This window comes from Aythya ferina (assembly GCF_964211825.1).
Source record: "Aythya ferina genome assembly, chromosome: 3".
Lineage (NCBI taxonomy): Eukaryota > Metazoa > Chordata > Aves > Anseriformes > Anatidae > Aythya > Aythya ferina.
In genome coordinates this window covers 67,655,873-67,680,368 of record NC_140298.1, presented here as the reverse complement: position 1 = coordinate 67,680,368, position 24,496 = coordinate 67,655,873, and the positions used below count along the sequence as shown (strand labels likewise).

Here is a 24,496-nt window from a genome sequence, read left to right as displayed (position 1 = left end):
CCCGCACCCCCAAAAGGATGCTCAGGGTTTTCCCTGCTCCATCCGCTCAAGCGATCCACCAGGGAGCCGCGGTTATCGGGGCCGGGGGGGCTCGGAGAGCGTCAAAGAGATGGGGCTGGGGCGGGTGGGGGCTGGTGACTGAGAAGCTCCTATAATTAAGTAAACAACAGAGTTGTTGTGCGGAGTAAATAAATAGTCAATGATCCCATTGTCGGGCCGGGCGCAGGCGGCACAGACCGCGACGGGCTCGCCGCGATTGGGCTCTGGCCGCTGTGACTTGCAGCTTAATCGCCCCGCAGCACAGCTCTTAATTACTTGCAGTGCGCTTCCATGGCCGACAGAAAATTCATTAGTCACTCCATCCGCCCGAAGCTGTAATGGAGATAACTCTTGTGAAAAACCAAAGGCAGCGGCAAAGCGAAGCGCTTGGTGCCACCCTGGGAGCGAAGGGCACCGGGCAGGAGGCTCCTCGCCGGGAGGAACCGTGTGGTTGCTTGTGGGGCCGCAGGAACCCAAAGGGGGCAACCCCAGCTAAAACTGAGCCTGGTGGGGTGCCGCCGGAGGGAGAGGCGTCGCGGGGATGGCCCAAGCGACCGAGGGATGTCCACGACCTCCGAAGGCGAGGCCGATTAACGCTGCGGGCAGGCGGAGGGTGGGAAACGTGCGAGGTCTGATGAGTGAGTAACACCTGTGCGAGCAGCGGCTCGGTGATTCCGGCCCTCTTTTCTCGCTGACTGCCTTTGTGCTGTTACTCTCCAGAATTTCCAGACATAAACACAGAACGAGGCAGTCATATAAATATACGGGACTCAACGGTGTCTTTCTAAGATGAGAGAAAGGAAGGCAGGGGGAGAAAAGGGGTGTGGCATTTTATGTCTATTATCGCACATAGATTGTGTAATACCTTCATGAAATCATTTCACTTAAGCTACATCCATGCACAGTCTTTTCCCTTGTTACTTGGATTACAGTTCTGTCCAGACATGGGATCCTCAGTTTTACTCAGCCTACAACATTTTACACAGAATCTTGTCCCTTAGGCAGGCAATTCCCAGTGTCACCAGAGCTGCCACCAAGTTCTATCACTCCGGATATCTGAGGACTTCACATAAATACCTTTATTATTCAAGTGAAGAAATTTGGAGCAGGAAAACATGAGTAAGCCAAAGATTGCTCTAAAAACCTGTGACATAATAGGAAGACAACATAGGATTCTCTTTTCTCATGCTTTGATTACTGTAAAAGCCCATAATTTCAAAACTGAAAAAGTTTCTAGTTATCTTCCCAGTTTCTTCCCAGTTATGCTGCAGGAGCTTTGAACTTTATCAGCATCGAACACCAAAAAAAAAAAAGCATATAGGAAAGCACAGGCCCAGCTTGCCACTATTCAAAATAAGATGTACTGGAGAATATGTCACGCAAGATGTTGGGCTCTTACAAGGATAAACAACAACAACAACAGAAAAACAATACAAAAACAAACAAAACCTACAAGCTTACTCACTTGTTTTTAATTGTAGATTATTTTAATGTTATATCTTAATCAGTAATTTAAAACATTTTTCCAAATGTGAATAAGAACTTCACCCCAATTAAAAAAAAAAAAAAAAAGGTAATTGAATTTGTAAACATCTTCACAAGAATGGTTTCTAGGTTTGTTTGTTTTCCTCATAATTATTTCTTAAGATATAGAATGGAATAATATGGGTTTATCACAGTCCCATCCCATTAGGTGCATTTGCACCTTGATGTTTGAAATGATGTAAACTTGTAGCGCAATTCCCTTAAGCCTTTCAAAATAAAATATCCAAGGATGTCAGACTTTATTTATTATTATTATTATTATTATTATTATTATTATTATTATTATTATTATTATTATTATATTTTTCCTCCACATAAATTTATCACTAGTACTCAGCACATTCAATAATTTTTTTCTTTCCTTGCTTCAGTTTGGGTGAACTATGCCAATGTAAACTCTGGCAAAATTTTAAGATCTTTCAAAAGAATTTCAGTGGAAATCTGTGACACTTCCAGATCTACAAAGACACAAAACTAACCAATATCTTCTCTGAGGTGTTCTCATATAAACTTTTGCTCTTCAAATTAATGAGCTAAATATGAGTATTGACACTTGTTCAAGATAAGAAGTTCACAACTTGTGCTCTGCCACAGAAAACACTGAAACAAACTTCCAGGGCTTCAGATCTTAGGCAACTGAATATTTTGTTCTTCCTGCCAGATATTCTTTTATTTTTGTTATTTTTTTGTGATTTCAAAAATGCCAATTTTTCTTTCAGAAATTCTGTGTCTTACTGCTTTGTGACAGGGAATTCTGCTACAGTTCGTGGTAAAGAAAGAATTATCATCATACTAATTTGGCCAAGGAAAATCCTCCCAGATTTCATCTCTTTTCACAGATTTTTGTGGCTTTTAATTATGATCTTTTTATAGTCATGCTAGTCAGGCCGGATGCATGTATCAAATCTTGTACCTTCAAACCCGAGAGTGAGACAAAACAGGATGTAACAAAAGAAAAAATCATCTATTTGTCTAAAAGCGATAAATCCCTGTTCTTGTATTAGCCACTTGAGGGAGACAACGAGCCATAGGTTACATTTCTCTGTCAGTTTGATGGATCACATACAAAACTGAATTTGTAATTGATGATGGGTTTGCATCCATTGTGTGTTAATTTTAAAAAATACTGATCTGGTGTAACACAGAGGGCATAATGTTGTTCATAGCAGTTCATAGATCTGATATGTCTGATAGTTTTATTCTCTCCCTTTACACTGTTGAACAAGACAGGGTCATCTCAAGACTTTCACTAACAGCTCTTAGACAAGAATATCTAGCCTTTTCAGATGGTATCTCGGGCTCTATAATTCATATCCTGCACGTGGTCAAGGTCTAACTAAGACTTACTTACAGGTTAACTCACCTTATTGTTTCAGTGAAGTGCATCACAGTAAGAGGCCCAAGATACAACACTACAAAGAGACACAAAAGAATAAAAACTTTCCCTGAGTCTGAATACCTTTCAACAGAGAAGCATTACTGGGACATTTTATTTTACTTACTTTGGTGTCAGTCACAATGCATCGTATAATATCTTCTATAGACTGCAATATTATGTAGACTTTCCATGAAGTCTTTCATGGGTTAACAACCTTTATATTTAAAAAGGGTTCTGTTGTTTAACATAGATAGCTTTATGTCAACTGTCACTCATCACTATGTCCTCTTACCTGAAGAGGACATAGAGATGACTTTATTTCTTCATTTATTCCTTCTTCTGAATATTCAAAGAAATAGTAGATGGCAATCCCATCTTCAGAAATGGTGAGAAGGAAGATTTGTTGCAGAGGGAAAGGATCTGGGGGTGTTGGTCTATGCTTGCCTGAACATGAGGCAGCAGTGTCCTCAGATGGCCAAGAAGGCCAATTGCATCCTGGCTTGTATCAGGAATAGTGTAGCCAGCAGGACCAGGGCAGCGATCTCTGTACTCTGCTCTGGTGATGCCACACCTCGAGTACTGTGTTCAGTTTCGGTCCTCCCACTACAAGAAAGACACTGAGGTCCTGGTCCAGAGAAAGGCTACAAAGCTTTTGAAGAGCCTGGAACGTAAGTTCTGTGAGGAGCAGCTGAGGGAACTGGGGTTGTTTAGTCTGAAGAAGATGCTCAGGGGAGACGTTATTGCTCTCCACAACTACCTGAAAAGAAGTTGTGGGAAGCTGGGGGACAGCCTCTTCTCTCAGACGACTAGTGATAGGACTAGAGGGAATAAGTTCAATTTGTGCCAGTGGAGGTTCAGATTGGAAATTAGGAGACGTTTCTTTACAGAAAGAGTAGTCATACATTGGAACAGGTTGCCCAAGGAGTCACCATCTCTGGGGGTGTTTAAGAAAAGGTTGGATGTGGTACATAGAGTCATGGTTTAGTGGGTAATATTGGTGGTTAGGGAATGATTGGACCAGATGATCCTGGAGGTCTTTTCCAACCTTAATTATTCTGTGATTCTAAGACCTACAGGCTTGTCAGGCTCAACTCTATCACTGGGGAAGTGATGGAGCAGCTAATCATGGATACCATTCCTAGGTACATGAAGGACAAGAAAATCATTGGGAGTAGTCAACATAGCAGAAGTCATTCTTGACCAAATTGGACGTGGTTTAGTGGGTGACATTGGTAGTAAGGTGATGGTTGGATCAGATGATCTCAAAGGTCTTTTAAAATCTTAAGGATTCTATGATTCTATGAAACTGAAAAACTTCTTTAATGAAACGACTGGCCTGGCAGGTGAAGGGAGAGCAGTGGCTATTGCCTTACTAGGCTTTCAACAGTGGCTTTCCTGTAAGATTCTCACACAGACATTGATGAAGTACGGGCTTGTAGAGCAGACAGTGAGGTGGACTGAAAACTGGCTGCGTGGTCAAATGCAGAGGGTGGTGATCAGTGGCACAAAGTCTAGTTGGAGGCCAATAATGAGCAGTATACCCTGGGGTTCAGTATTGAATCCAATCCTGTTCAACATCTTTATTGCTGATGTGGATGATGGGGCAGAGTGTACCCTCTGCACGTTTACACATGACACAAAACAGGAGTGAGAGGCTGATACATCAGAGGGTTGTGCAGTCATCCAGAGGGAGCTGGACAGGCTGGAGACATGGCAAGGCAGGAACCTCATGAATTTTCACAAGGAGAAATACAAAGTCCTTCAAGGGGTAAGGAAGAACCCCAGACACCAGTATGCATTAGGCAGAACATTGCCAGCAAGTCGATCCTTCCAACCTCATCTAGTCTGTGATTCTGTGATTCTCATGTGTTTCCCAGTCTTCTCGTCTCTAGACTAGTTCTATTTCTCAGCATCTCAGAATTATCAAGTATTGAGTGGAAGGAAAGTCTATTATTATTATGTTTCTAGGTTACAGCCTTATTCAGAAATCCAAATATGATGTTTAGTCAACATCATTTAGTCTTTGGAATCATGTGATATTGTAGATTCATATATGCCTTGTGACAGCAATGTCTAGATCCTTTCCTGCTTCACTACTCCCCTGGCTATCAGTTTCCTCACTTGCATTTGCTAAGCTACTCATTCTCTCCCAAGTGTAGAAACTTGTGCTTGTCTCTGTTGAATATAGCTTGTATTTTTCCAGAGCATTTCAATTTGCTGAGACAGATTTTAATTTCTGCATTTAATCACCACCATTTCTGCAGCTTCTGCTATGTTGTCTTCATCAAACATTTAAATGAAGCCGCCGAGTCACTAATAGAAACACAACAGAGGTACAAAATAGCAGGACACAAAGAATCCTAAAGATTTTATTTTAGTGTAGTTTAGTTTGGTTTTGTTTTGTTTTGCGTTACAGTTCAATAATATAACAATAAAAACTGCTGTGCACCAACTTTCACATCCTGTTTTGCTTATGCAGATGTCATGTCTTGTTCAGGCTTATTCTTAGAAACTCTTGTTTATGAATACCAATATTTTTGTTGTTGTTTATGAATACCAAGAAGACCAATAATGTCTTATGCTTGTGCTTTGTTCTTTGAGCCCAACATAATCTCCTGCTCTCCATCCCTTCCATCATCCCCACCCGTTTTCAAGGAAAAAAATGTATGTGGGTATAAGTACTGTATAGATGTAATGAATTTGTATGTCTAGCTTTTTTCAAACATAACATTAATTTAGATGCATGGAAGAAAAATGTCAATAGCTGAACCAAGAAAGCCCTGCAACAATTAAAAAAAAATGGCAAAAATGTGAAGATGGAACTTCTGTGAAGCCAAATATATGTTTGGGAACTAATTTTGAAATCTAGACTCAAAGGTATGTCCCAATATGTTCCAAACAGGAACTGGATAACCCAGTACTGGATGCCTTGTAATATGGTCTTAACAAAACTCCCGTCAATAAATATAAGGTATTAGTTTAATTAGTGAGGAGTGGAAATATCTCTGGTATGAGGCAATGTTAAACAGACAGGTAACTTTGAATTGTAAATATAAAAAAAAAGGACATTCTAATAATGGGAAGAAACTTCAATTTTACTTTGCTACTAAGTTATTACTCCAGTAAGACTTAAACTTCAGTAATGATGCAAGAATGAAATGTGTCTTTGATCACTGTGCTTTTTCACGTCCCTCTTAGAATATACCATACTAAAAGATTAATATTAATTATACAACAGTGAGCTGAAACAGTTAGTGTTATCTTGTATAGTTAAGCTACTAGTATACTTGACCCAAACTCTCCAGGCACTGAGGACTTTGTGTTTGTTGTCACACTTACAATAATATAAGAGGTTTTTTTTTGTGTGTGTGTGCATGTGTTTTTTTTTTTTTTTTTTTTTTTCTTCAAATATTTGAATGATCTATTCATTGTAATCTTTTAGAAACAATTTTCAGGGGGAAGAGTATAGTAGGAGAATTTGTTATATATTGTTTCAAATGCCTAATCTTGAAGTAATAGCATAATTAGGATTGACAGTTTATATATTTGTGTTTTATATATAACTGAGAGTAGCCCTCCATCTTCAAATATATATCCATTTAAACCAAGTCACCTATAATATAGGCTGATGAATTATAATTACTAAGTACTTTTCATGGGACTTAGAAATCAACAAGAATCCATTGTCAAGATTCAGATATGTGACATCACATATCACACATTAGTTAAGACAACAGCGACAAGTAGCTTAGCTTTTAGTACTAGTTGCTCACTAGAACAACTGTTGAAAGATGCTCCATTGACTTCCAATTCCCAGAATAAAGGAATTAAAATTTACTACTTTGTTGAGAATTACCAAAAGATCTGTGCAGTGTTTAAATCTCTTTGAGGTTTTGGAAACTGAATTTCACCTAAAGCAAGCATATGTTTTTAATCTACCTTGAAATTATTTTACATAGACTATATGAGGTGCATTTGGTTCATTTCAGTGGGCAAGGAAATTGCTCCACTAATCAGACTTAAGCAGTTTATCAGATACGGAGAGTCAGTTCTAGTATGTGAAAATATTCCTTAGAGCGTACTCCTCTACAGTATGCATTTTATGTATATAGAAAGTTACATACCCTGGCATTATATTATAAAACAGAATAATGACCTACTTCAGCAATGATAACCACAAATGAAGTAATGGAGCCACAAATAGCATGTAAAAACCAACACCTTAATGAAGTAATTCAAAATCCTATTCATCCAATACTTTCCACATTTTAGTAAGCATTTATAAGAACCTTTACTTCCTTACTTTCTTTGATATCTCATTCATTTGCCGAGAAGGAACTAAAGTTTCACTTCAGTCTGAGTTTTTAGTAGAAAAAATTCTTAGCTTCTGGGAGAACAATTTAAGGACTGCAGTCAGCAGGATTCAAATATTTATTTAAATGCCTTGTCAAATTAAGATCTGACTTAGAGGAACCATCTAAGGTGCTGCAAGGACCTTCTTTCTCTGGAGAATACATTAGTACTAATACACAGGCTACCCAAATGAGAGTCACATTTCAGTGATGAAAACTGTCTGCTTAACATCTCAGTTTCATATAGCCCTGACAATTAATTTGATAGCTTAATTTCAGTATGTTGTAAAAATTTGTTGTTGTGTTGAAAAACAGAACTGTTGAAAACCTTCTAAAAGTGAAAAGGACAAAGAGTGGGCTTATTTTTTATTATTTGAGATTGCTGAACCTGGAATTTTTTGTTGCGGGAAAAAAATGGCTCTTGGACATACTATTCTGCGAGAAAGATCAGGACAAGGAAGAGATGATGAATCCAGTGCTGTAAAGAGCACAACCTGAACCTAAAACTGAAACAGAAACTGAAAATCAGGAAGGATAAGAGAAATCAAAAACTGTTCCAAAGTTGACAGGCCCCTTGCTGGGAGGAAGGGAGAATGGAAGGTAAGTATCTGAAAGGAAATAAAATATTTTAAATGTACTGAAATTGCTTGAAAGCTGAGAGAAAATATTATGTTGAAACAACTGCCAGAAGGAGTGAAGTCTTGCTGAAGATGAAAAGAGCCACACAAGCTATTCTTGGATAGCTTAGGAGAGTTTGATTCTCTTTCTCACTATGTACCATGCAAAGCAACTTTATGGAAGAGTTTTAACCCAGTCTGCAATCATTATAACTAGTTAGTATCTTACTCCCAATTTGGCCTGGTTTTATGTCTATAAATGGTGAACAAGAAGGCCTTGAGAGCACAGAGGGTCAGAGCCATGGTCATTTTTATCAAAACTAATGTCCAGTCTAAAGAGAAACAGAAAAATTCTAATATTCTAGATTTACTTAAAACAAACAAACAAGAAAAGTGTGATCCCTCTTATTTCAGCATGTATTTCCTTCTCCTAGCAGATAAGAGGAACAAATCTGCTGTCTTTTGATACAAAATAAAAGAAATACATATCCATCTCCAAATGTGGCATTCACTTTTGGAAGTCCTTCAGGAAGAATACCTAAATGAAATGAAAATCCTCATCTCAACAGGACTAATTTAATAGGAAGAATGAGAAGGAGGAGACAAGCACATTGAATCAAGACTTAATTTGAAGTCAAGTGCTTTGCTGTTTTTGTTTCTTCTTTCAGTCTTGACACGTTTCCAAGAAGGGAGAACGAGAAGTAATGATACTCACATCTTTTATGTTTTATTAACAAGTCTCTTAAAACTGGAAAACAAGCAAACAAAAAAAGACAGAGACATTCTATTAATTACTGAAGATGGAATTGAGACAAAGCACAAAAAAAAATCAAGTGAAAACTAGCTCTTACCAACAGTAATTTCTTATACATATGATTGTAACATAAATACCTGGAACACATATGAACAAATGTAGTAAATCCTACTCTTCCACTTACAAAGATAGGTGGGAACATTTACACAGTTGATAAGAACATTTTCATGTAACTCTCTGTATTCTACAGTACATACGACTGTGAGTCAGATGATTAAATAAAGTTCAGAACTTTGAGCAACAGTTTTTTTCCCAGGTCTCCCAGACAAAATAATGGAATTATTAATTTTGTTTAGATTTCTCTGTGGCAGGTAAGAATGTCTTGAAACACTCTAACCAGTTGGTTTATTACACACAGAGGAACAGATTAAAAGTGGATTAAATCATCTAGATGGTACTGAAATCTAAGGCATCCACAAGTCTGTAACTAATATGGGAACCTGCCCAGTCAATTAACTGTAGCACCAATTGATGGTGTTACACACTTTATCCTTTGCAGATAGGCAATATTATGTACTATTTGATGACAACTGCAAGTTTAGAAAAGGCATGTTTTTTTTTTTCCTAATATTTTAGTTTAGGAAAACCATACCTATAGGATATTCCTCTACAATGAAATAAGAATTTGAAGTACCTCCAGTTTTAGATATTCAGAATGCAAATATACTTTTAAGAAGATTTTTTTTCACATTATAAATCATGTCTGTTGATATCATAGCATTGAAAATGTTTTACTATTACATTATGAAAAAGCACTACTGACTCCTATTTGCTAAAAATTAGTTTTACTAATACTGCAATCTGTACATTGGCAAGCTAGCTAAATCACTGCAGTAGGTTTTTCCAAAACTGAACATTTATAATCTGGCACTTTGAGCTACAGTTCTTCAGCTATAGGCCTTTAAGATGGAAATCTCTTGTTATAGAGATTTCCATAATTCATGCCTATATTCTGCCTATAATTCATGTCAATGTAGTTCAAAACTAGAGATTTTGCCTTCCATCTCCCCTTTACTTTTCACCCAGTCCTTTTATGCTTATCATGAAATAAAGTAGCACCTGTTTGTAAACTACGTGTATAACCTGAGCTGGTCAACTAGTCTCTTTGTATAGTCAGTGGAACAAAAATAATACTTTTTAGTTATCCAGTAGAAACATATTTGATGGGAACACAAAACTATAAACACAAATTTAAAGGTTTAAGTTTTAAGCATCCAAAGTGGGATGGGTCCAACACTAATAGCCTGATCTCCTCTCTTAAAAGCCTTAAACCTTCTTAGCGTGCCAAGCTTCAGATATTTTAGCTGTCAGTGTCTCAATCTCTTATTAAAAAACAAGAATATTTCAAAGATTTATAACTTGGTTATAGTTCAGTGATTTTCGCAAGGACAATAACAGAGGAAAAACAGTCTCATTCTTTCACAGTGGTTAGGTTTTTGTAAATCACTTTGAACTGAAGCTCTGAAATAGGATTTCTCTGTCCAAATTTAGACAACATCATCCAAAATATTTGTCTAGACTGCTGTACAGTCAGTTACAAAGAGCAGGCTTTCTTACAGTAAGATAGATCTGACCCATTTAATTAAATAGTGTAGGATGAGGTAATTCAAGTTACCAAAAATAGTCTTCAAGTAAAGACTGACTGCAATAAAATTTTCTGCTTTTATTGAATTATTAATTAACAGTATGCTTTTAATTTTAAATGGAAATTTAAATGGAGGAATGAGAGAGAGTTTGTTGTGGTTTCCTGACTCTACATTTTACATTCAAATCCATGCATATATATAACATACATATGTATATATATATATATATATCACAGAATCACAAAATGTTTGAGGTTGGTAGAGACCAACCCTCCTGCTGGAGACCTGAGGTTGGTCCAACCCTCCTGATCAAGCGGGGACTCTCAGAACAGATTGCCCAGGACCATATTCAGGTGGCTTTTGACGATCTCCAAGGAGCGAGACTCTTTGGGCAATCTGTGCGAGTGCTCCGCCACCTGCACAATGAGTGCTTCTAGACATTTAGATGGAAGCTCCTATGTTCCACTTTGTGCCCATTGCCTCTTGTCCTGACACTGGGAACCACTGAAAAGAGCCTGGCTCCATCTTCTTTACAATTTCCCTTTAGGTATTTATATATCACACAGAATCACGGAATCACAGAATTTCTAGGTTGGAAGAGACCTCAAGATCATCAAGTCCAACCTCTGACCTAACACTAACAGTCCCCACTAAACCATATCCCTAAGCTCTACATCTAAACGTCTTTTAAAGACTTCCAGGGATGGTGAAAGATCTCCCCTGAGCCTTCTCTTTTCTAAGTGAAACAGTCCTAGCTGTCTTAGTCCTTCCTCATAGGACAGATGCTTTAATACCTTCATCATCTTCATGGCTCTGTTTTTGACTCTCTCCAGTAGGTCCATGTCTTATACTGGGGAGCCCAGAACTGGGCACTCCAGGTTTGGCCTCACCAATGCTGAGTAGAAGGGAAAGGTTACCTCCCTCGACTTGCTGGCGATGTTCTGCCTAATGCAGCCAAAGTTTTTTTTTTTCTAGAATTTTTAAATTATACTCAGTGTAATGACATGAAACTTTTTTCCAGTATCTGTTATTTGAGAGAAGATCTGTAAAATATTTAAAATGATGCAATACATTAAAAAACTGTTTAAAAAACAATTACAAAATTAAGTTTGCCATACATTTAAAATGTGCTTGTGGTTTTGCTTGTACTACCTCAGCACAGATATACCAATGCAAGCTATAGTATTTTTAAAGGGTAGTTTTTAATACGAACAATACAAAAAGTATTTTTTTTTTTGTACAATGGTGTTATAGTAGAAAATTGTAGAAAATGTAATTTAGAAAAAAATATTATTTCTGAAAGCTGAGAAAACGGAACATTGTACTAACATAAATGCCATAGTTATTATGACCAATTATTAAAAAGGAAACATTGCGCTATTGGTAATGGACATTATTCCTAGATTATCACATCTAATAAAATCTGAGTGACTGAGTTATAAATGAAACAGCTAAAGAAAAGTCTTTAACATCTTGCAACGCACAATGAGAACAAGATGAATATAATTTAGTCTGACTATGAAATAGTGTAGGACTTATACTGTTCAGCTGACTGTTACCAGCTGAGCAGTTTGCAGGCTCACAGATCTACATCTGCTCTTGTATCTTCATATGGAAGAAGTCTATGTCTTTGAATAAAAGAATATTCACTGAATAAAAACATAATTATGTTAGCATTTTTGTTAATCACAAAGACAGCTGCAAGTTCTATGTATAGGTGTTCGCATTTAGTAGGTTTTACATCATCAGACCCTCAGTTATGTTTTTAGTTCATGGATTATTTAGTTTGAAAGGCTGCTTCTAAAATCTTACATGTGTTCCTGTGCTTTTTTCTTGAATGTTACTATGCTGTGAGGGGGTTATGTGTAATAAGTTAGTTAGTGTGTCTCTGTTTGGGGAGGCTTCATAAGCATTACTGTACAGAGTAATTTTTGGCAGTCACCAGAGAGAAACAAGTTTCTCCCTGCCCCCTTCTCCTATGCTATCCTTCCAGGAAAGACCTAAAAGGACTGAGGAAATAGATTGAGGAATTTTTCATTTCCTCTCATGAAGTATATTGCACTGGTGAGAAACACACACTTTACTATCTCTGCTCTCTTTTTTATGTTAGCATAAATCAAGAGGTAATCAGTAAAGTTTTGCAGTTATGTAAGGTTAGTACGACTGATTGAGGAGTCAGGCCTTACATCTCTATGAAGTACTTTAGATCCATTTTATAAACAGTTATTCCAAGTTATAAATGTTTATACAAAACAGTAAAATATACAACCTTAAAATTATTGATCCAGTTTATAAATTTACTTGATTATCCAAATTTATCCCAATCTCTATTTGATGACACACAGAGTGTAATTATGACAGAAGAATTTTCTAGAACTTAACATTGCATCCTGTCCCAAAATGTCTCAGGAAAACAAACAAACAAAAAAACACAAACAAACAAACATCCACACTCACTTCCACCCCCCTGCCATGGGAAGGAACACTGTCCAACAGACCAGGTTGCTCAAAGCCCCATCTAACTTGGCCTTCAACACTTCCAGGGATGGGACATCCACAACTTCTCTGGAAAGCCTGTTCCACTGCCTCACCACCCTCAGAGTAAAGAATTTCATCCTTATATCTAATCTAAATCTACACAGTTTTAGTTTAAAACCATTACTTGTCCTATCACTATATTCCCTGACAAAGAGACCCTTTCCTGCTTTCCTGTAGGCCCCGTTAAGGAACTGGCAGGCCACTATAAGGTCACCCCAGAGCCTTCTCTTCTCCAGGCTGAACAACCCCAACTCCTTCAGCCTGCTCTCATAGAAGAGGTGCTCCGGCCTTTTGATCTTTCTTGTGGCTTTCTGCTGGACTCCCCCTAATAGGTCCATGTCCTTATATTGCTGTTCTCAGAGCTGAATGCAGTATTCCAGGTGGGGTCTCACAAGAACAGAGTAGAGGGGCAATGAACATGGCAGACTGAATATTGTGTTTTCTTAAATTCATTATAAAAACTCCTCTTTGTTATTGACTTAGAATGTAGAATGCGAAAAAGGTGATAGTCTGGTGTATACAGGATAAAGAAAACGGACTTCACATAAGGTATACCATATCCTGGTTTTGTACTGCAAATGTCACTGTCACTTAGGCTGAAATTTTGGAACATAACAAACTGAGAAATAAGAACACTGTGAATAAAACAGCCTTACTGCCTGAAGTAAAATTTTGCAGAAATTAAAGTTGTGGTCAAAAAGACCTAGAAAAAAATATTACCACAGAATCACAGTATGGTTGAGGTTGGAAGGGTTCTCTGGAGCATAAACCCCAAAGCCCCTGCTCAAGCAGGGCAGCTTGCCAAGGACCATGTCAAGATGTTTTCTGAAGATCTCCAAGGAATGAGACTCCATCCCTCTGGGCAATCTGTGCCTGTGTTCTGTCACCCTCACATGAAAGTGTTTCCTATTGTACTGGGTTTACGTGAAAAGGTTTTGGTAGCAAGGAGCTGCAAGGGTGGCTTGTGTGAGAAGAATTCAGAACCTGCTCCATGTTCAATAAGGACCTGTTTCAGCCAGCTCCAAAGGGACACGCTGCTGTCCAGAGCTGAGCTGATAAGCTGTATTGTTTACACCTCTGGAAGTGCAGATTTAAGAAACAGGAACAAACTGCTGTGCCACAGCAGCTGGGAGAGCAAGGAGTGAGAAACAGCCCTGAGGATACCAAAGTCAGTGCAGCAGGATGGCAGGAGGTGCTCTAGGCAGGCAGCAGAAATTCCCCTGCAGCCTGTGGAGAGGCCCCTGGTGGAGCAGGCTGTCCCCCTGCAGCCCATGGGTCCCACATGGAGCAGATCCCCACACTGCAGCCTGTGGAGGAGCCCCCGGTGGAGCAGGTGGATGTGGCCTGGAGGAGGCTGCGGCCCATGGAGAGCCCCCACAGGAGCAAGCCCCAGGCCAGAGCTGCAGCCCCTGGAGAGGAGCCCACGCAGGAGCAGAGGGTCTGGGGGGAGCTGGAGCAGTTTGCTCCTGATGGATGGACCTGGTGGTATGGACCCACATATAGAGCAGTTCTTGAAGAGCTGCTGCCTGTGGGAAGCCCACACAGGATCAGTTTAGGAAGGACAGCATCCTGTGGGAGGGATGCCATGTTAGAGCAGGGGCAGAGAGTGACCATAAAGGATCAGCAGAGACAAAGCTTCATGGACTGACTGCAGGCCCCATTTCCTGTTCCCCTGTGCAAATCGGGGTGAGGAGGTAGATGAGGGTGTATGAGGGGGAAGATGATTTTAGTTTGTTTTCTTTGCTTCTCACTTCTGTGGCTTGTTAGCAATAGGTAATAGATTTCTCTAATCTCCCTACGCTAAGTCTGTTTTGTCCATGATGCTAATTGTTGAGTGATCTCCTTGTCCTTATCTCAACTCTTGAGCCCTTTTCATCGTATTTTCTCCCCCTTTCCCTTTGAGGAGGGGGAGTGAGAGAGCAGTTGTGGTGGAGCTCAGCTGCCCAAGTAAGTAAAACCACTGCACCTATGTTCAGTTGGAACATCTTACATTCCAGTTTGTGCCCATTGCCTCTTGTCCTGGCTCTGGGTACTACCGAGCACCTGGTTCCATTGTCCTTGCACCCTGCCTTCATGTATTTATACACATAAGAAGCTTGCAGACAAGTTTATGTCTGTTCTGAAATCAGAAAGCTACTCCACACTCTTCCACAAACCTTGAAAAACAAAAAAAATCCTGCTGAATTTAGAGAGACAACCTTAACTTTCTCTATTCTTTGAAATAGTTGACTTCTATTTTTCTTTGAGTTTTGAACCTATAGTTCTTCCCTTAGTTAAAAGACCGAAAGATTCTCTTACTTGCAATGCAAATGCATTAATCTGTTCAGATAAGGGCATTTTGTTTAACTTTCATTTTATTTTATTAAAGTCCTGTGATTAAATATTTATCTTGTGTGGTTGCATAGATCTTGCTGACAGACCTAAGTGAACTAACACCTATTACAGAACTAACCTTGATCCTTTTAAAGGAACAATGGAATTACATTTTCTTGTACTCTCACAACCTATTTTCAGATTGCTGCACTGTGTTTGTGAGAAACAAGAACTACCAAAACACAGATTGCAAACCAAGTTCGTTCCTTATTAAGTGTATGCTTTTATAAATGGTCCATTAAATAAATACTCATAATAGAGTGAGCAAAATGGGTAGCCTGCTCACAACCAAAATGTTAAAGGTATGGTTTAAACCAGAGAGTCATTCTGCTTTTGGATCTATTCCATTACTACGCTTATCACACTGTGAAACATAGCTGTACAACATTTTATACTACATAAAAAGCATTGTCCATTTTGAGGAATATCAGCAATGCAACTACTTTTTATTAGGACTACAGTCACAATTGTAGCCAAAAAAGTATATTCACAAGTAACAGGAATGAAAGGAAATTATTGTCAACTCATCCAGTTTTCCACTAGTACAGGATTACTTCTCATTTCATGTTTGCTAACACTCTACTACATGAGAATAGCACCACATCATTCTGGCTTATTGACAAACTCTTTAGTGATGTTTAATATTTGATTGATTACAGAGATTATAGCTACAATAGTTAATAAACTTTGTAGATAATAAACTTAGGCTGAAATTTCACTTTCAAACTTTGCTTCACAAGATAAATAGTCTTAAAAAGTCTTAAAAATATTAATGTCTAAGGCCTGTAGTACAAAGAACTGTGCTGAAAACAGTTTTTTTGTTTGTTTGTTTGTTTTTATCATTTACAGTCACTTTTCCTTCCAACAAACAATAAAACCTTGATGAACCTTACAGATTTATTTTCTTTCCCAGAAGAAAACAGTTTCAGGGAATCTAACTTCCTGTTTCACTGCATTCACTGAACCTTGAAAAGAAATGATCACAGGTAACTCAGTCTGATTGTATCTACAGAAACTGTCTATATGTGACACAAAGGGAATCTGCTTGGCTGAAGTAATCATCCTGCTGATGCTCATTCTTTTTAAGTGTTTTAAAGCCATAACACTGAAGGGCCTCATCAGTTATTTTTGTTTTCACTACTTCTCAGAATTGCTTTAATGGTGCTATAGAGCTGAGAAGAGTTTTTGAAGATGGATTATCATGTTCAAAGGATAAGTGACAAGATCATGCTCAGGATAAAACAACTGCTTTTCTATTTCAGTATACTTTTTATTATTATTATGAATCTTACAACTTTGGAGATAACAGACTAACTGTTCTTCAGTAATGCTACTCATAATCCAAAATCACTATTGGTTTGAATTGCTACCATCTCCATCCTGCTATAATATCTGATGTTTGTTTTTTCCTGTAATTACCAAAAATCGGTTGTTGTGAGGATTTCCCAAGCAACACAGAATCTGTACTGGATAATTGTAAAAGTTCCATGAAACTGTAAGGACTCGGAGAAAATTAACTGATAACTGATGAGTTCTGCTCTAACAACATTTTAATGTATGGTAAACAGCTGAATCTCAGAACTTGTATACTTCGAGCTACTTTTCCTATTAATTTTTTTTTTTAAGCTAAAAACAAGTTCTTGAATAACATCTGCAAACGTGTGTCATTCTTTACATGTGTTTAAAAATGTTTCATTTTTGTAGTGTATAGGGCTGACTAAAGAACTGTTGCAATTCTATAAAATAGAAATAATAAATAAAAAATTGAAATAGTAAATAAGATTTGGAAAAACTGGGGAATCTCTAAGAAACACATATATGAAAGACTTTCTCAGTGAGTTTCAGGTAGACTTCAAAACTGTATCTGGAAGCCAAATAATTAACAAACTAAAATCTCAGCTATTGAGAGATGAAATCATATTGTCAAACCACAGGGGATACCAGTATAAAAAGAGGCACTGATCTGCATCTGTTTTCGACTCATTTTAGTGAACATTGTTGAAGTAATAATATAGAAAAGATCAACAAAGTCTTCAATAATGCTAAGGGGGCATGAAAAAATCTAAATGTCATATGAATATGAGACAAGTAGACAACAAGGCAGGATTTAAAAAAAAACAACAAGAAGCAGAAAATATTGTTCAATAACAAGATGTGAAGCTAGTTTACCAAATTACAATTAAGCTAAAATAAAATTAAAAACAAAATTAAAAAAAAAAAAAAAAGAATGAACAAAATAGTATATGGCCCACATTCTTGACAAGTCTGAAAGCTCCTGAATTTATCCTTGAAATACTTATCAAAATTCTAACATTATTCCATGTTAGAACTTCTGCAGGCATAGTCCACTATAGGTGAAAATCAGTTCATGAAAATAAAAATTCATAAAGTCTTTAGTATGGTTAGAGTAAAACAGCTGATTGAACATCTCAAGTAAATATATATATATATAAATATATTTGAAACAGAAGCAGTATGTACATTTGGTGCAATTATGAAGCATTCTCTTTTCAAAATGGGCTCCAGCTGTGATTCTATATAAACTTGAAAGACAGGCAGCTGGTTTAAGAGCACAGTATACATAGGTCAGTATGGGGTTGTTATTCAGTGTTCATTGCTAATAACTGTACAGAAGCCAAAGTGGAAAACCTGACTAACTGGATGTTATTCGAGATATTACATTATGAATAGATAGGCATATTAATTTTGTAAGTTCAATTGATAAAGAATTAAAATTAATACAAAAGAACAAGTAGTAGGTCCCTTTGGACTTCCTGTGTAAAAGAAAAGCTTTTGAGAAGTACACTGGGTTCATTAGACCAAAGAAAGCAACAGGGTGAGAGTCATATACACAGTGACAAGATATTAATTCTGAAATGATAATTACATTCAAAGTCAGTAGATCACAGAGGAACTGTGTAAACAAATCTGGTATGGTTCCCCTCTTTATAATAGCACTGTCGAGATTAGTTATTGGCAAAATTCAAAGGTTTAAAAGTTCATCAGTGATTTGCATTCTAAATTTTAGAGGCTTACTTGAATATGTTTTAGCTTAAAGCTTTAGTGCAAAAATAAGGTGAATATTCTAGTAAGTGATTACCTTTCATTTCCTGGTCTCAGACATAATAGAAGAGCCAAAGTTACAATGATATTTAACATCCATCATATGCCAAGTGGTCACTTTTTAAAGAAGCCTGCTCTCATTCTCTTTAGCTAATCTTCATATGGCTCTCACCCAGCTTCCTCTGGCCATCAACAAAAAATATCCATTCTATTAATTTTCTCCATCTTCTTGTCTTTCAGAAGGTTAAGAAAAATATTTGATGTTCTTTATAAAATTCCACTGAATATAAGCTTAAGTCTCAGCTCTCTGATGCATAGAATACTTTGGGAGTCAAGGAAATTAGTTTTTACTTTGACAGAAGAGACTCCTTTGCAACTAGTCAGAAAAACAATGAAATCATGTAATTTTTTTTCTTTCTACAAAACAAATCATATGCAGAGCAAGTCCCAAAATAAACTTTTATCAATCCATTGACATTAGTGAAACTGCAACTTAGTTCCACAGCTTAACACCAACTAGTGTGTCACTATGTGATCCATACCTAATTACTATTTTAAGTTATTATCATTATTGATGAGAAAAATATGGCCAGAAATTCTGGCTCATGTGGTCAATATCATTTATGACCAAGATATGCAGAACGCTTTCCAGAGGTCTGAGGAGAGAAGGAACTCCATACTAGAAGACAGGAGAGAATAATAAAGCAAGGCATCTGGATTACCTTGCAATGTCCTCAATAGGACTTGGTCTTTTCAAAATGCTACACTAGGATTTTTACAAAATGTTACACTTCCTGACATCAGATCATTGCCACAGCAGGACAGACACTGTTGTGCACTACCCTGCTACACTTGAGCAAGCATGTTGTAGTAGCCACAAACTGACCATCCTTGGACCGACTGAGGTGAGGAAAGACTGTTGAGACATAATGCTATGTACCAATTTCTAGCAAAACTTGAGATTTTACTGGGAATTAAAGTAACAATAATATTCCAAAACTCTGACAATTTTACCATAGTCCAGAAAATATCCTTTTGTTTAAAACAGTAAAGGAGACTCAAGAAGAAAAAAAAAAGACAGTGAATATTTTAAGGTAGGGTTGATGTATATGAGCGGCAAAACATTTGGTGCTTTGGGCCAATTAAAAATATTCAAGTTAAGTTTGTTCAACTGGTAAAAAATAAACTGAAGTAGAAAACGAATGATAGGAATGGGATATTTCACTTCTAAAAATTAACACTCTTGCAGGCATAGACATATTTTACTTTCACACTGATGCACTGCACCAGTAGCTTCCAGCAGCAAATGACAGAGTATATCTCATACAAAAATAAAACCTCTACACTTCAACCATTTCTTTAAAAGAGCCTGTATAAATATTACACCATTGTAAATTCAACAGTTATCAAGACAGCACCAGATGTAGATTTATCCTAGAGGATTTTATGTGTTTTGCAGCAGTATGTCTCATAAAAACTGCAATAAATATGCTAATTTTTAATGTCTTCATACTTTAGTTTCATGTTTTATCAACTTATAAAACAAAGATTAAATGTATATGGATATTATACTCTTGGATATTGCTTTCAGAAGTGTTGTAATAAGAAGAATATCAAGATTAATATTTCAGTAACAGGTGAACAATTATTTTTCATTTGATATTTGGAATGGTCAAGTCCTTGGTCACTAGATTCTATTACCAAAGGACATTACTGGAATTAGTTTGATATCATGGTTTCACCTTCACTTTAATCTTTCAGCAGTAGTTGTTCTGGTTCTTCTGTATTTTTTCAGTTTTCATTTTCAGTTTGCATGAAGGCATTTGACATTCATGCTTAATGCTAAGAAATCCTGATTCAGAGATGGAGGTCTAAAAAGTGACAGAATATTTAACAGATGCGGAGGGGTGATGAGCAGAGGTATTCTATTTATCTTTGTAATTATCAGCTATGTGAAGAGATGAAGAGAACCTTGATCTTTCAGATGAACTGAAATACAACATGTTAGAGGGATGTAATTAGTAGTCTCCAATTTCACAAACAGGTGGCAGGGAAAATCTGGCATCTTTACAGACCTTACCTGTGAAGGCCAAATTTTGTTTTGGGGATGTCCACATTTTGCAAAAAGAAATCAGACTAATTTTCATATCTACTATGTATCGCATTAAAAATAAGTCTGTGCAATGCTGTGTGCTTGTATTTCTTACACCTTGAGAAATTAATAGAAATTGCTTGTTGAATGAGCTCACTAGCAATAAAATGAAAGATCATGGCCTTCATATTTCTGTGAAGGAATACACATGGAATCAAATTCAGAAATCACAATTTATGGTAGTATAAATTATGGCTTCTGGGCTTGTTTCACTGGTATTGTAGAGTGACACGTATGTTGCTTCTGTGAAGACTCATGCCAACTAATGTGCCCTCAGGTGAGTCATAGCCAGCCTCAGTGTATGTGCCTGTCTTGCTTTTCTCTCTGTTAGTTCAATCAGCAAAGAATAATTTTCAACTGCAATCATAACTTCTTTACTTGGGATAATAACCAACTGACAAGTAAAGGCCAAGCAAACAGCCTCCAGACACTGCCCTCAAAGATGCATTTAATCATACATACCACAGTCATTGCTTAACTATTACAGACTTCGGGATACTGCTGGACAGTATAGGCCAGTATAGGTACTACATATTGTAGAAATTATTTAATATTAACTTTCTACTGTTTTCTCCTGGACCACTCTCATGCCTTAGGAGCACCCACTTTACCAACTGTTATTCAGAAGATATTGCCTTACAATGTTAGTCCACAAAGGTACAGATAATCTCATTGCAGAAAGGGAGAGAGATATAGTTATTGCATACCTTAGGTCTTCACTAGCTAGGCCAGTGTATGAGATGTATTTTTAGTGTTAGCTTATGTACCAATGTGTTGCAATATCTGTAACCTCGCAAGACAAAAAAAAAAAAACTACAAAAAAAAAAAAAGAGAAAGAAACTCCAATTTATACCTAATGCCAAAATTTGACTAGAGCTTTCACTTCAGAACAGGCAAGTGCCAGTTTGTTGCACTTTCCTATCCCATACTCAACAAACAAACTCCCTTACTTAAGGGTCTCTCTGTCCACCTTTCATAAGCACATTTAGGAAATTAAGAACGTGGAAACAAACTACCTCAGTTCCCCCTTCAATGAAACAAGTGCAGGAGATTCCTTAGTTTAGCAATTTCTATTTGACTAAAGCATGCTTCTGTTGTAGCTAAATCAATCTTTTCTAAAAAGCAGTCTTCAGCTGAATTCACCAAGACACAAAACACTTTGTAGTTCTTTCCAGTGATTATCACCTCTCTGTAAAAAGAAGTGTGTAACTAGTTTTCTACTCTAATTGTTTTCCTTCACATTCCAGCTTTGATTCTTGTTTAGAGCTCACTGATTTCTTTTTATTAGTCTATGTATATGTACAGTAATTACCTCATATGCTTATCATCTGTGATAACGTATGACTTCTCTTTTCTGAGGCTTTGTTTCCAGCCTTATCCTTGCTATTTACTTAAAATATACTCCTTCAGATGTAGCTATAATTAGATAGCATTTCAGTATCAATCCAAAGAAGGAGACTCCATAACCACTCTGAGCTGCCTGTTCCAGTGTTCTGTCACCCAAACCATAAAGAAGTTCTTCTTCATATGGCGATGAAGCCTCCCTTGGTTCAATTTATTTTTTATTTTTTTATTTTTCATTTTTTATTCCTTAGTCTTCCTTTTGCTGCTGCTGTATTTGAAGAAGCCCTTCTTGTTATGCCTGATGTCTCTCACTAAATTTAATTGTAACTGGGCCTTGGCATTCCTCATTGCATCTCTGCATTCTCTGACAATGTTCCTATACTCCACCCAAGTGGTCTGCTCCTTCTTCCACATCATGTACACTTTCTTCTTCTGTTCAAGTTTTCCCAAAAGCTCCTTGCCCACCCCCTTGCTCAACTTCCTTCTCATTGGGATGCACTGATCCTGAGCTTGGAAGAAGTGGTGCTTGAATATTAGCCAACTCTCCTGGACCCTCCTTACCTCTAGGGCCCTGGCCCAGGGGATTCCTCTATTTAGGTCCCTGAAGAGGTCAAAGTTATCTCTCTTGAAATCCAGGGTTGCAGTCCTATTCTTGCCCTGCTTCCTCCTCGCAGGATCTTGAACTCCATCTCATGATCACTGCAGCCAAGGCTGCCCTAAACCTTAATGTTTCCAACTAGACCATCTCTGTTTGTTAGTACCAGGTCTAGCAGCGCCCCTCTCCTTGTTGGCTACCACCTGCATCAAGAAGTTATCCTCAGTGTTCTGCAGTAACCTCTTAGACTGTTTCTTCTGAGCTGTGTTGTCTTCCCAGCAAATACTGGGGTAGTTAAAGTTCCCCATAAGAACCAACACCTGCAAACAGGAGGCTACTTGCCTGTAGAAGGCCTCACCCACTTCCTCTTCCTGATCCAATGGCCTGTAGTAAACACCCACCACAATGCCACCCCCACTCGACTGCCCCTTAATCCTCACCCATAAGCTCTCGACCCATACTTTGTCCTCCCTTAGGCAGCGCTCCATACATTCCAGTTGCTCACTCACATAAAGAGCAATTCCACCACCTCACCTTCCTAACTTGTTGAAGGGACAGAACTGTGAAGACAGACTCCTTATGGCTCTTGAACAGGAGACATTTATTGCCCTTTTTCACTACTACATATACTTTCCCCATAGCCCCATGCGCTGGCCACGCGCCCGAATCTGTCATGCAATTGGTTGGAGACCCTCAGAGACGCACCTCAAGCCAGACAGGAATTAGACACTGCCCAAAGCTCATCTTTAACACTAGCCAATTTACTTTATCTCAACCTTGCTCAAGTTTTTGTTTCTACCGCTTGTTTCCTCGTTATCTCTAACTCAGGAACATGTGCAGCAGCACAAAGCCACCTGTGAATTCCTTTCCCACAGCCTGTCCTTTCTAAAAAGCACAAAGCCATGGCCACATTCCAGTCATGAGAGCTATCCCACCATGTCTCAGTAACTACAAGGAGATCATAGCCCTTCAACCTTACACACACCTCCAGTCTCCAGTTCCCCTTGTTTATTTCCTGTGTTGCATGCATTTACATACAGGCATCCAAGTTGGGCTCCCAAGGTATCTGCCTTTCTAGATTGGGCAGCTGTAGCTCATCCATGTGTTACTGTAATATGAACAGCTCCACCTACAGCGCTAAAAAAAAAAAAAAAAAAAAAAAAAAAAAAAAAAGTGTCTTTCATATCTGCAAAGCTAGCATGGCTTTTGAAAGATTTATGTAGAAAAACTTTATGTAATGACTAAGTGCAGAAAATACATGAGTATAATTTAATAGCCATCTCTTTAGAACTCTTTCCACAAATACACAGAGCTGAAGGAATAAATATTTCTGAAGAAACGAATCATGGCTACAGTCAGAAAAAGCATACAATATAAGACAGAAGCAAGAGGTGACCAGCTCATACAATGAGTATTTTAGCAAATGTTTACCATGCATAGGACTGCACATCCCTATATAGCCACTGAATTTGACTCACAACTAGATGGGCGGATGTTTAAGCAACTCACAGTGAGGATAGTCATCAAAAAAACTTCCAGTGATTGCACTAAATCTCCATGAATCACACTGGGGAAAATGTGTTGACATAATTATATGTATACATACAGTTCACTTGCCAGATAATGCAGACTTTCTGAGAGAGCCATATGAGGCATGTGTTAACATTTACTAGAGATGAGGCAATTTAAATTCCTGGTCCTTTACTAATCATTCAACTCCACTTGAAAAATAAAAAGTAACAGCTACACTTGAACAGTAATGTTACATGCTGGGAAGTGCTTTATTGCAGCTTGTAAAATTACCTTTGAGAGAGCAGAGTCTAAATGCAGACAATAACAGAGCCATGGATTTAAAGCATACTTTTATTTTGGAAAGTAGCTCTAAAAATGGCATCTCACAGAGGTTCTATGTTCATTATGTCCCAACTACTCCAACTCAGTTTTGCTTAAGTGTCAAGCAAAAAGATGTTTTCTTTACAGTTCCAAGCTCTGTAAACTCACCCTTATAACTGCCTTGACAGCAAGACAACCTGTGTTGCTTGCTGCTAACACATCAGTGCCAGTTCTACTGACCCAGTGGGAAAGCTGAATTATATGTAA

The 24,496-nt window shown here is 37.8% G+C and overlaps 1 protein-coding gene across 1 annotated transcript in view; it reads right to left on the bottom strand.

Moving 5' to 3' along the window:
- The window catches only part of GRIK2 (glutamate ionotropic receptor kainate type subunit 2), a 444,423-nt gene extending 421,710 nt beyond the window's left edge, over positions 1-22,713 (bottom strand). The window contains exon 1 of the mRNA XM_084513441.1: positions 22,363-22,713. The gene's annotated coding sequence lies outside the window, so the exon portion shown is untranslated. The remainder of the gene's footprint in view (positions 1-22,362) is intronic.
- Between the last annotated feature and the right edge of the window lie 1,783 nt (positions 22,714-24,496).